Source organism: Pangasianodon hypophthalmus, chromosome 26 (assembly GCF_027358585.1).
Source record: "Pangasianodon hypophthalmus isolate fPanHyp1 chromosome 26, fPanHyp1.pri, whole genome shotgun sequence".
Classification (NCBI taxonomy): domain Eukaryota; kingdom Metazoa; phylum Chordata; class Actinopteri; order Siluriformes; family Pangasiidae; genus Pangasianodon; species Pangasianodon hypophthalmus.
In genome coordinates this window covers 6,721,906-6,735,787 of record NC_069735.1, presented here as the reverse complement: position 1 = coordinate 6,735,787, position 13,882 = coordinate 6,721,906, and the positions used below count along the sequence as shown (strand labels likewise).

Below are 13,882 nucleotides of genomic sequence, written 5' to 3'. Positions count from 1 at the left end.
GCCACATCCGTCACGGTCAGTTCTCCACCACGCCACTAGAGGGCAACCTCCCCTGGGTCCTAAAAACTCATCATTCGTTCATTCTATTTCCTGCTTGTAGAGTATTTAAACCACATGGACACAAAGCCTTGCCAACAGTTTACTCTTGTGTAAGCTCTGAGCCTTTTGTGCTTGACATCCATTCCATGTATGACCTTGCCTAGTTTCTAAATTTCTCTTGTTTTGGATTGAGCACAGTCACATGCCCCATTATAAAAGGGAGTGCACACTTATGCAATGAAGTTATTGTGCATTTTTTTCTTTTTTCCCCCCTCCTAAAATGTTACTATTTGTTTTTCACATGAATTTTGTTGGTTGTTAGATCACATTAAAGGTGGAAACAATTTGATATGATTTATGTTGGTTTAATTTTTTTCATTTTCATCACAAAAACCTGCAATTTCAACAGAGGTGTGTGGACTTTTCATGACTACTGTACATCAAGGAAGCAATCAGCCAAAGCTGTATTAGACCATCCATGTTTCCCACAGTGGCAGGTTTCTTCTTTGTGGAAAAGAAAGATGACAAGCTAAAACCTTGTATTGATTACCCAGGTCTCACTGCAGTTACTGTCAAGTACTGTCTCCTGTCCCTTCTGCCCTCAAACAGGTAAGAGGAGCTAGAATTTTTCCCAAATTGGAACTTCAAAGTGCACATAAGCTAATACGTATCAGAGAAGACAATGAACGGAAAATCACCTTCATCACCACCTCCAGCCATTATGAATATCTTGTGATGCCATATGGCCTAGGAAATACTCCTTTAGTATTCCAAGGTTTTGTTAATAAAATTCTGAGAGAGTGCTTGAATAGATTTCCATTGTGTACGTTTACAAGTTACTGAGCTTATCATAAGTGAAAGAACATATTCAGCATGTATATCAGGTCCTCAGTATGCTCTTGGAAAACAAAGCTGGAAAATGTTCATTTCACCAACTATCTTTCATGTTTTTAGGCTACATCCTAAATCAGCAAATTCATGAATTTCTACTGTCACCCAGAACCATGAAGTGGTCCAGTGAAGCCACCAACAAGCCATTCAACAATTGACCAGCTCCCCATTCTTTGTCACCCAAACCCCTCAGTCCCATTCGTAGTCAAAGTTGATGTATGTGAAACTGGCATCATAGCTGTCTTCTCATAATGTCATGGTAATCCAGCCAAGTTATATCCTTGTAACTTTTACTCACTTAAGCTAACCCCAGCAGAAAAAAATTACGATGTAGGAAACCATGAGCTGCTAACCATAAAGGCCACCTTGGAGGAATGGAGGCACTGACTAGAAGCAGCTGAACACACATTTCTCATCCTGACCAATCAATGAAATATTGAATAAGTCTGCAAAGTGCCTCAATCCACATCAATCTAGATGGGCATGTTTTTTTCACTTGTTTCAATTTCATCTTGACCTATAGACCTGGATACAACAATGTAAAAGCAGATGCTCTATCCTAATGCTGTATCCAGAAAACCCTATATATTACCAGAAACATGTGTCACTGCTGTGGCACAACATGTGTCATGGAGGGCAGGGGAGTCCAAAATAATGATCCTACTCCATCTGAGTGCCCACCAGAGAATGTTTATGTACCAGAGGCCATTCTAGGGAATGTCATTCACTGGAACTCCTAGAACTTCTGCCAATCCCGTGAAGACCCTGGTCGCATATTGCAGTTGATTATTATTGAGCTCCCGGTCTCACAAGGTAACACCACCATTCTAACCATAGTAGACCAATTTTCTAAAGCTTGTTGATTGGGCCCTTTTCCAAAGGCATCTTTAAAGAGGTATTTTCAATATTAAGCAGACTAAAATCATCAGCCACACCCACCACTACAACCCAAGCAGATGGTCTGGCTATCCGTGATCTGAAACAGAAACTCCCATCTCAAGAGTTAAATCTGCATTTCATCGCTCCCTTTTTCATTCTTAGACAAATAAACCCAGTTTCTTATATGCTTGATATGCCACCTACATACAGAATTGTCTCTACCTACAATGCCTCTCTGCTTAAACCATATTTTCCATCTACCCAAAACCTGGTAACTGGAGTTCAGCCACCACTGCCTGTGACGGTCAAGGGAACACCTGCATACAGTGTCCGCGAGCAACATCACTCCAAGTAATGGGGCAATGTAATGTACTACCTGGTGGACTGGGAGGACTATAGCCAAGAGGGTAGGTCCTGCCAGGGACATTCTTGACCCTGCTCTCATCAATGACTTCCACAAGGAAAACACAGACCACCCCAGTTTCTCAATTTCTCTCGTTTGTACCATCGTGTATCGATCTCTGCCTGTGACCTTGCACCCATAATACGAATGGACCTTCCTTGCACCCAAAATATGACCTGGAACTGCTTGATGACAAAATTTCATGGAATCTAGATTGTGTTAGTAATAAAAGTTCTGTGCATGGATCCTCACTATTTCCCCGAGTCAACTGTAAAACAACACTTCCATAACAACAAGCTGTTTGGATCTATTGCAAGAAAGTTCTTCCTTTCCCATCTCCCAAAATTGTTGTGCCTGAACTACAAAGTGTCATTAGAACTACAGTTGTGTGTTGTGGTCAGATGAGACTAAATTGAAAGTTATTAGTCATGCACACCATCAGCATGTTTTGTAACACAAGGGGACTCCATACAAGGTAAAGTGCATGATACCCCACTGTAAAATGTAGAGGTGGATCTTTGCTGTTTTGGGGCCATTTTGTGGCTGGTGGTTCAGGAGGTCTTGTGAAGATTGATGGCATCATGTCATCACAGAGGATCTTGATCATTAAATTGCCAGTGTGCATCATGGACATTAGTTTACTGCAGAGAAGGGACCAGAGAGAAACAATTACTCTTAAGTGCTGTTCAAGTTTATTTTTACTTTTACCAGAGGAGGTTTGGCAATGCACTTTTTAAGGACTTTGGAAGGTATGAGGTGTGAGTATAATATGCCAAAATGACCACAGATAGCCCAAATTAACATTTCCTTGTACAACATACAATAATAATAACAACAATACAGAATAAAGCCTCGTCTATTAGCTAGCTTAGTTATTGCATTACCATGAGGTCAACTGATACAGGACTGATATTACTGAAGGAGCATTGTTGGTTTCTGGTGTTACTGAGGGACCTTTTCAGTAAGATTTATTTTTCAGACTTGTAAAACCTACAGACATTGCTTATTCATATTGGAACTACAATTAAGATCAAGAAAAGAAAATCATCCCACCTGGTAGGAGTGTGTTCAGTGTGGTACTGTGAGCATCACTGAACCATGATCTTCAAGTTTTAATGCTTTTAAAAACTCAGACCTTGTGGTTAATTATAAGGTCTTAAAATATAATACCACTCCCAGTAAAACTAATCAAGTTTGAATAAGTCTTTCATGTAAAAGTTAGCCTTATAAAATATACTGGACTAAAAAACATTGGACCAGATTTTCTGTACTCTTTGTACATGAATGACGTTAACAATTTGCAAATAGACCACACTTGTAATGTATTTTTATAGGGTCATATGACATCTGCAATAAAATTACATGTTTATAGAGGATAGGATTTTCATTTGCAGTCTCTGTCTGAGACGTATCCTGAGGTAACTCCTACTGACAGACACCAAGAGGATAAGAGTAGGGGAAAAACACTCAAACTTGATCACGTTGCATGAACATAGAGAACTGATACATGCACATGCACACACACACACACACACACACACACACACACACACACACACACACACACACACACACACACACACACACACACACACACAAACACACACCCACATGTTTAAAGATTGATCAATGGCTACATGTAGCAGAGGAGAAGCATGGTGTTCCACTTTCCCAGGGCACCAGATCAAATTGATATCCCCCATTCACTGGCCAGTAACTCTTGGCCGAATTCGATTCCTGTCTCCAGATGTTCTGGCACTGGGCCTCTGTCCATTCTCCCAGTAACCAAGCACCCAGAGCTGTATCCACAAAACCGCACTGCAAACACACTTAGTCTTACACCAACTTGACAACAGAGATTTATATTTACATTTGTTCATTTAGAGACTCTTTAAACCAAAGCCTAAATTTCCACCAGGGACCATAAGCAAAAACGCAGGATAGTTAATGAAGAGCCATAACTAAACGCATGCACAGATACACAGAGAGACATGACTTAACATGAGGAAGTGCTGTCACAAAATACAAGTGTAACAGGAAATAAAATCTAACTTGCAGTAGAGAACTAATTAACTTTGAAAAACATGTCATAAATCATCAGGTAACAGAATGACAAAAGAGAAAATAACTGCTAAAAATATTTTTCATGCATTATGTACAATTCAATACTTTGTCAGTTTGCACCATTCAGTCATTTTCAGACTAGATGCCAAATCTGACTCATTTAGCTGCTTAACAGTTGGCTCCCTCCAGTATTGCGTAGGTTATCGATGACAGCGTAGTTAAGAAAATCAGTGCCAAATACAGTAAATAATAAATCAGAACACTGAAGCAAAGCCTGATCTAGATGCATCATGGGACGTTGGGTACATTGATATTCACATTACCAAGCTGATTACAGTTTACATTTGATTACATTTGATTCTGTTTACAACTGAATATTTCAGCTGAAAATTAAATCTATGCAATTTTCCCTTTTCTCTAATGTAGGTAACCAGCTAAGACATCTACTGTCCAAAGTGTGCTACGTAGGTTTTGTGCTGGAGCTACGAGGCTAATGTCAGTAATAAGTAAAGGAACTCTATAACCGCAAGTTTAATAAAGTATAAACTGCATAAATCATTCCACACCTGCCTCAAAACAGTGGCAAATCAGTACTATTTTTACATAAACTGTTCCCTATAACAGTAGAATGGTAAAGTATGTTCGTTTTTTTTAAATCAGTAATTCGGAACTAAATCAAATCTCATCCATTCTCATCCAAAATACTTTGACAATTTTACTTTCAAACTCTGAGCAACACCTCCTACCCTAAGTTGGTTTGATTTGCTGAGGAAAAGCTACCAGCTTCACAGCTCCAGTGCAAAACTTAAGAGGGGAAACTTTAGAGAATGTCATATCTTGGCTAATGGACTGTAAATTTCATAATGTTTGGGCAAATGGTTACTTCACCATTAAGCTACTTTTGGGACTCCTTTGAGTATTGCTATTGTCGTCAAGCCTCTTTTAAACCATCTGTCTTGATCTTGACTATTTGCCCATTACCACATTAATTTCTATATTTATAAATCTCTGAATATATATATATATATATATATAATAGCAGAATTATGTGGGCATTTAATTTAGGATAATAGCATTTCTGACTTAAGCATCTAGTCCTATTGCTACTACTGGAAAATGATACTTCCCCAAGCCATTATGTAAGCTGCCATTAAATACAAAAGCCACAAAGAATCTTGATGACCTGATGACTCATTGTTGATCCATGAACTTGAAAACCTCAAATACTCTCACTACTGAGATTTATGGTTTTCAAACCATGGATATGTTTCGTAAAACTGTAGTTAATTAGTTCATCAGTTCACTCACTTCAGTAACTGCTTTGTTCTGGTCAGGGTCACAGTGGATCCAGAGTCTATCCCAGTAACACTGGGCATGAGGCAGAAATACACGCTGGATGACATCCAGGGCAACATGCACCCACACATTCACACCAAGAGAGCATGCGAAACTCCACACAGACAGCAACCCAAGCTTAGGGTCATTGACGCTGGAGCTGGGAGGTGGCAATGCGACCCACTGTGCTGCCAAATTGTAATTAAATTCAATTGAATTAAAAGTATATTCACAACTATTTTGGCTCAGTTATATGCTGAACAGTTCCATCATTTTGAGGGACCACAATTCACTGAACATTTAGCTGATCGGCTGTTGTTGCTTCATTATTATTTTATGTACAAGAGGCATGAAAGCTTTTGTACATAGCATTTCCCTCTGGAGTCTGTTCCTGCTGTCTGTCCAAATGATGGCCAAAGAAAAGCAGGAAACCACCGAGCAAATATTAGCTATTAGTCAAAACACCAAAAGTGTCAAACATGGGTTCTTACAGTAGACTGATGATTGCTCTTAATCATGAAGGAAAATTGTTGAAGAGAAAGAATATCCAAGATTTATAAAATCTGTTTCTTTTTCCTAAATTTAATCACTGTTCAACCTTTTTACTATGACTTATTTTCCTATACCATCAGGTCACATGACCATTAACTTCTATCTGGACTCTGTTACTTAAATTCCTCCCAACAGATCCTACAGTAGGGACTGACATTATGGGTTTTGAATGGTATGCTCCTTTAATCTGTTACTACAGTGAAGCCTGTAGAGATTTGAATCTGTGACACATGAAGTAATTGTCCACTATTACAGCTCTTACCACATGTTTCAGTGCTCTTTTCCAGCATTCTTTCACCAGCATCAGAATTTACATGGTTTTATATAGAGCCTCACAAACACATCAAGACCCCGTATAGGCCCCTTCCCAAAAATCTTATGTTAAGAATTTAGTTCTGTCTCGTATTTCCTTAATGTGCCTTCAGGGCCTTCTGTCAGCGGTGAAGCCCTGACTGTTACCAGAGGGATTATGTTAATAATTCATCCCAGACCCCTCACCACATCCCTGCTCCAAATTCAAATTATATTGATACCATGATATTCAAATGATCCTTGATTCACATTTGATCGAAAAAGAAAGTCATAGTATTATAAGGTTCTATGCAACTTCCTTTTAAACATGTGATTTGTGGAATATTCCAAATATTTCATAGGGGTGTGTGTGTTCAGGTGGCAGGGTTGAATGTCGTGGGACACTAAGCAAAAATGTACATTTTTCAGAACTTATAATGGATGACTAATGGAAAAGAATATTTTAAGCATGAGATGTTAAAGTGATTCATGCATGAATGCAAGAATAATAAGATGTTTGAAGGATTTTAATGATTATATTTCAAGGTAAAGTGTGGTTATAGTGAGTCAGAACTTAATGCTTTTTGTCTTTTTATGTGCATACATACTGTAGGTTGTTGTGGAGGACATTTTTCCAATGTTTAAAATTTCATTTACATTTATCTTTACATGCATTTGTCAAGTTATATCAATGGGACACACATGGCAGCTCAATCACAGAATTACTCATATGTATAGCATTATTCATTTTGAGTTCAAAATCGCTTTTTCATACAAAAAAATAAAAGGTTAATACAAGGTTTTAATGATAACATACTAAATAACAATGACATTAAATAACCAATGTAAATTATGTCAATTAACTGTAAATTTATGGGAATTACTACAAATCTTGAAAGTTAATAAATCCTGCATTGTAATCTACATTTACTAATCTGCATGACCTTCGAGATTGCTTCAAATTTACAAAATCAAAGTTTTAAAAAGGTTTAATCAATTATAAAAGAAGATTTTTGACCACTGGCCAGACACAGGTCAAATTTACTGTTCTGTAAGCATAAATGCTGTTTGGTTTTATTAGGTTCTATCTGACCGTTTCACATTAAACACATTACATAGTGTATGATTTTCTTGTTAAAATGAAAACAAAAGTCAGGGGACAAAAAACACAACACAACTCTAACACAATGTTCCTATGCTGCTGTAAATCACTCGGACAATGTTGTAATATCAATTCAGCGATGCGTCTGGAAGAAATTTGCATGCATAAGCAAGCTCAGATACATCAAACATTTTCAGGCACCAATTTAAGGCATGAAAGAAGTGTGACGACATGGTAGTCAGGCTGATATTCAGGAGAGACAGAAAGCGAGCGAGACTGTAAACAAATGAGATCAAAAGGTCAAAAGTATATATTATACTATAAGAGAAATTTAGCTGTGGTGGAGTTTTAGCTTTTTTTTTTTTTAACATCAATTAATACAAGTGTTACTTTGTTAATGTTACTTATGTTGTGTCAGTGGTGAAGTTATTATTTCAGATATTTCATTCATGTTAACTAATGTGTTAAATAATGTCACTTAAGCAAACCTTAATATAAAGTTGTACCAGTAGTCTGATGTTCCTTGTTCTTTTATTTTATTAGAAACCTTCTCCTAAACCTCAAATCCTGCTTCACACCCAGTGTTCTCCATCTCAATTGCTGAAACCTTGTCTGTTCATGGACTAAACTATGCTGTGTCTGGATTCAAAACACACTCTATTGGGTTCGATGAAGATAAAGGGCAGTTGCTTTTCTAGTGAAAACACTGACTCCTTCTCAAATACTCGGCCAAAAAAAAATTCTAGCCAGTTGTTAGTTTTCTTAGAAAATTAGTCACGTTTTGGCTGTCCTATTATACCAAAAATCCAGTTGGTAATCCTGTTAGCTTGTAGCATTTCAAGCTTCAAGCAAGCATTGGTAGAGTTGTATTAGCACAAAAACCATTGTACTACTCTGACTGCATTGGTAAACTCCTTCCTTTCAACCAAGAACTTCTGAATGTTTAAGCTGCAGCACATTTGTCTCACTCCTGACATACTGGTTAAGAAAAACTCATTTTTTCAGCATTACACTGGAAGCTGAGAAAGTAATAGCAAGGCGATAGTTAATGACTTATGGCAGCTGGGTTAACAGAATGTTTTCCATGTCAACAGTTCATTACCACAAGTTGGATCCCACACATTATGAATAATCTAAGTCAAACAGTCTATTGAAGCATGATTGCGTACTGGGACTAAATTGGCAGAGCTTAGCTTAATGACTTCACTGACGTTAATTAGTTTGTAATGACAGTTCTGTGAAGCGGATTAGAGAAAGTAAATGGCATTGACATGGGACATCATATGCAATATTGCATGGTTTGTATTTGAAGACCTCAGCAATTGCTTGGCACCAAGCTGGAGTGCTGTTTCTCTTCAACATACTCATTTCCTAGTTTTAAGGTTCCTCTGCGATCATTAATGTGGCCTACAAATCAAAACTCAGCTGGAGGTGTGTGTGTGTGTGTGTGTGTGTGTGTGTGTGTGTGTGTGTGTGTGTGTGTGTCAGTTTGGCCGTTTACCATAAGTTAGAAACTCACTATGTGAATGAATTCTAGATAGATGTCCAAGCAAAGAGCTTCTAAGGCTGTAAGAGGTAAACCAGGACTTCAGGAATCCTTTATTTCTAAAAGGAGAAATAATCTCCTACAGACATCTCAGGAGCTGGTCAGGAGTGAATTAAATTATTAGCCTGTTAGAATCTGTGTCGCTTTTGCATGCAATAGTTCTAGATGTTTGATATGTAAAACAATTTAAATAGCAACTAAAATCACAGGCTGCCTCCACTCCTCATGCATCACTGTAGCAGTTTCTTGTCTCTCTTGCAAGAGATACAATCAGCCTTACACTACAGAAACCAAGAGGAGACTAGCCAGTTGTTTTGCCGAACATGTTTTTACTATCGGAATTAAAGATTTCTCCTTTCCAGTGGTTTGACAATTCAACACTTCACATCTGTATGGCCAGGGAATGAACCCAGGGAATATACCCCATGAGGTCATGGTCACAAGGTGAGAACTTTGCTACTGGTACTTGGCAAAGTAATGAGCACACAGGAATTTCCATTTCTGAAGGAAACCACCTTAGCTGTCCAGAATGTAAGGAGTTAGATTTTAACCCTTAAAGTCTCAGCTTATTATTCTTATTATTTAATTATTTACCTTAAAGTATATTATTCAGTAACAAATCTAAATTAATGGTCTGCCAAATAGATTTAAGGGGTTAAATACAGCCCACTGATCAGAAATAGAGAAAATAACTTCACATGGAGTGGATTAGACATAGATTAGACATAAGGCTGAAAAATTACACTTTTTTTCTTCCTGATTGAACCATTCAGAGAAGAATCTTCCCATTGTATCCTGTTATGTGCCTTGTCTTTATATCATACTGCTGTAAATATATTTGCCTCTTATGGCAAAATGGAATAATTACAAGTTATATAAAATACCATTTTAAAATGAACTGACTACTGATGGACTTATTTAGCCCTAAAAGGAACAGAGCAGATCTTTCAATGTGCCAAAACAAACATGGTGTTTTCACAGAGATTTTTGGCCTGTGAGCTGTATTTATTAACAAAAGCCTGAGGTGGCATGTCAACACAGGAGCCTGTTCACTGTCGTACTAGGTTTGGGCAAGTTATATGTATGAAAGAAGCAGCTGCACTGAAATCCAAATACAGGTTAGCCCTCCTACTGTTCAGTAAAATTTTTTCGCAATAAAGAAACATGATCATAATCAACATATTTTTAAACATCCTAGTTTTGTGAAAACTGTGCTTATTGCTGGTTAAAGGGAGGTGTTGGAACACCACTTAACCAATCAGATTAGAGGACAATAACTATCTGTTGTATAATTTGATGTAGACATAAATCACAGAATGGCATAATGGTTATGATAATGATAATGTGATGCACTTTCACACTGCTTTATACAGAAATGTATTCAGTTCAAAGCACAATATATCTTCATATAGTTAAATATGAAGATATTTTAATTTCATTTCAATGCAAAAGCTAACAGAGAACAAACTGAAAACTTGTAGTCTGTCCACCCAACTGTAGTTGGTTACATTAGGCCTTTAGGACAGAAACAAGTATCTTAAATCTCTTTTTTTTTTTTAATCATATCATAATTGAGCACTCAATTGAACAGTGTTGCTCCCATATTGTTTCTGCCCATGAAAGAAGTACAGCTCCAGCATTTTAAGCTGTTAAAGTGATAGTTAAGAGCATCCTCTTAATGAGTCTTTTTTTTTAATACATATATATTAATTTCTTTAGCCACATACATTAACTGGTGCTGCAGTGTTATATGCCATTAAATGTCATCCTTTCTGAAAATACAGACGTTCCACAATAGACCGAAAACCATATAAAAATCCAGTTAATTTTTCATTACGTACCAGCCCTAATTTTGGCAAGCATTCACTAGCATTAGATCACAGCTGAGAACACAGAAATCCTACCTAATTCTGTGACAAATTGACCTTTGTGGACCTTTGACTAATGGAGTAATGGAGAATGGACACTGTTCTATTTCATCCCTCTTAACAGTAGGCCTAGTGATATTGACCTGGATAACATGCCAAGAACTTAGTCACTTAGTGATGTTTAACAAAGTATTTGCTAAAGAGATACAAATACAGATACGAACACAAAACCCTATTCTTCTTGTGTTTATTGCCAGTGATTTGCTCCAGTAGCCTGGACTAAATATTGCCTTACTGAGCTCCCAAATAAACCCACTGTAACACCGCAGACTCAAGAGCTGGTTTAGGCCCCATATGCTGGAAAAAAACATGCTCATATTCCAAAGAGGCAATGTCAAAAAAAAACAGGCAGAGAGTCAGAAGACAGAACATCCACAATGCAATAAGGCCAGGGGAAAATCCAAAGACTAGTCTCAATACACGAACACAGATCAGAAAACAATGGCACAGAACTTACCACATCAATGCACAAGAACTCACAATGTGAGTGTAAACTTGACTGCCCTTATATAGTCATAAACAGGAAGTGATATCAGAACTGAAAATGCTCATGGAACAGGAAGTGGCAGTTAGTACTCAGGGTCAGGGGCCCTCTGCTGTTGTGGAGGTGTCATGACACAAGCTGATGTTACACCCATATTTCTACAATATTTCCATACAAACTGGTCTGAAATTCACAAAAGTAATAGGCTTTTATTTATAGAGCCACTGCTCCATATAGCGCATGCAGATCATGCCCTGTGCACAGGGGAACATATGCTTTTCATCCTTCTTCATTATTCGTAAATGAAAATCTTCCTGTAAAATGATACAGGCATTCGAATGAAATGCCACTTAAACGACCCCATTTAGACTAGCAGCAGCACTGCGTCACAGCTTTGTAGTAGACTCTGATCATGTCCAGCCAACTTTTCTGAGTTTCCTGGAATGTAACACACCCCAAAATTGAAAAGGAAATCTGTTCAAATTTTATTAGGCAACTATAAACAATAGTGCCCTGACTCTGGAAAAACATTGTTTATTAGAATGAAAAATGACTTCTCTTTCCAGCAGCCCTGGTTTTTTTTCCCCAGGGTTTCCAGGAGAATAGTGGTAGGATTCCCATTTATTAAAAACTTTCCACGTCCACTTCTACTTCAAATATGAATACAGATATCTGTAGCACTAAACAGATACAGATAGAGATGTTATTCCAGAAGCAGCATACTGTACCTTAGGTGTGTAACACAATGCAGGTAAGGTACAGTATGTAGCTCCAGGAATAACATCACCTCTCCCAAAGATAGCCAACTTTTACTGTACTCACTAATAACATCAGTGTTTCTGGGTAAGCAAAATGTCCAACTGCCTTAATATACAGACCTACAGAAAGCACACTTGTTGGAGTATTGGAAACATTTTTACTCCAGTTCAAAGATGAGACACTATCTTCTTACAAATGAAGATGAATAAATGTTGAAAAGATTCAGCATGCTCTGGAGGTTGAGAGCAATTGGGAAGGAACAAACGTAAAAATCAAACAGTTTCTTCTGAAAGTGTGTGTGTAGCAATAGGGTGTGCACCTATGCATTAATAGGTTGGAAACAGAGGTCAACATCATCACACTTCTGTACCAGAAGTCCTGTGCACACAATCAGAGGAAAGACCTGTCTGTTGATCTGGAAAAAGAACACAAATATTACACTGTACTCAAATGGAAATAACATGTGAAAACATTATTTGAAATGTACAAGTAGTGGGAAAACCCCGTCAGTCTGGGAGGAGCACCGTGTCATGAACGTGCCTTTCCCACCAGGGGCCTCATTAACCTCCAACTCACACTCCTGGTAAACCACCTCACACACTTCCCTTGGAATGATGTGTCCAAAACTACACACATATTTGCAGGACGTGATTCATTTTGTGATTATGCGCCTTTAAGGCATATTACATTTTTGTAGTTCCTGTGATCTCTAGTCTTTGAATTTTCAATTTTAAAAATGTAATGCAATAATATGTCTTTTATTGCATGATAAATTTACAGTATAAACATAGTGTTATTATAATGTATAATGGGTTTTCAATAATAGTTATTCAATAGTTATTGAGTTGACAAGATTATTAATGCCATCCAGGAATTTTCAACCATCATCTGATGAATACTGTGGTTTCGGACAAGCTACTTTTCTTGGATTGACTATTTAAATTAATAGTATGTCATTTTAAAAATAAGAGACGTGCTGTGCCTAAGCAAAGCAAAGTGCAATCTCAAAACCTCAGAGAACTTTTTTACAGCTAGTTTACAATGCAAATAGTTACTCATAAAAGCAAGCACTTACTAAAATTAAAGCCGGGTAGCATAATTGTGGTCAGCATTTTCCCCTAGTTTGTAATATTCATAATGTTGAACTAAGCTTTTGACGCAATCAACAGATTGAAAATTGTGTACAAAGACATCCACGGTGCAAAGAGACAAGTAAGCAGTCAAAAAGAAATCAAATACATCAAACTGTTGTCTTTGTGGTACTGTGTTTGGGTGTGGTAATAAACGAAGAATAGATCCGTGTGATAAAATGTTCTCTGGAAGCTAAAGCAGTTGACATAAGAGAATATTGAGTTTTCTGTGGCTTTATCTATGTTCCCTGCTGATGCCTCTGTTCTTTTTACTGCTTCTCAACAGGGTGTGTTTATGTGAGACAGGGTGTGATCTGGCCTCATCACAGAGCATCTGTGCTTACATGTTTTACAGCATCTCAAGTGGGTACATGTACACTTAGCAGACAAAGAACACTCCATGTGCTGTTTGTCAGTTTGCCCATGGCTGCCTTTATGGCTCAGCTGCCGATTAATCATCTTCCGCAGTCTCGTTTCCA

The 13,882-nt window shown here is 37.6% G+C and overlaps 1 long non-coding RNA gene across 1 annotated transcript; it reads right to left on the bottom strand.

Moving 5' to 3' along the window:
• Positions 1-2: 2 nt before the first annotated feature.
• On the bottom strand, positions 3-11,503 carry LOC117596116 (uncharacterized). Its single transcript, XR_008301061.1, has 3 exons — positions 11,488-11,503; positions 3,824-4,030; positions 3-2,853 (listed from the first exon to the last, which is right to left on the bottom strand). It is a non-coding gene; the product is annotated as an uncharacterized LOC117596116 (long non-coding RNA).
• Positions 11,504-13,882: the final 2,379 nt, after the last annotated feature.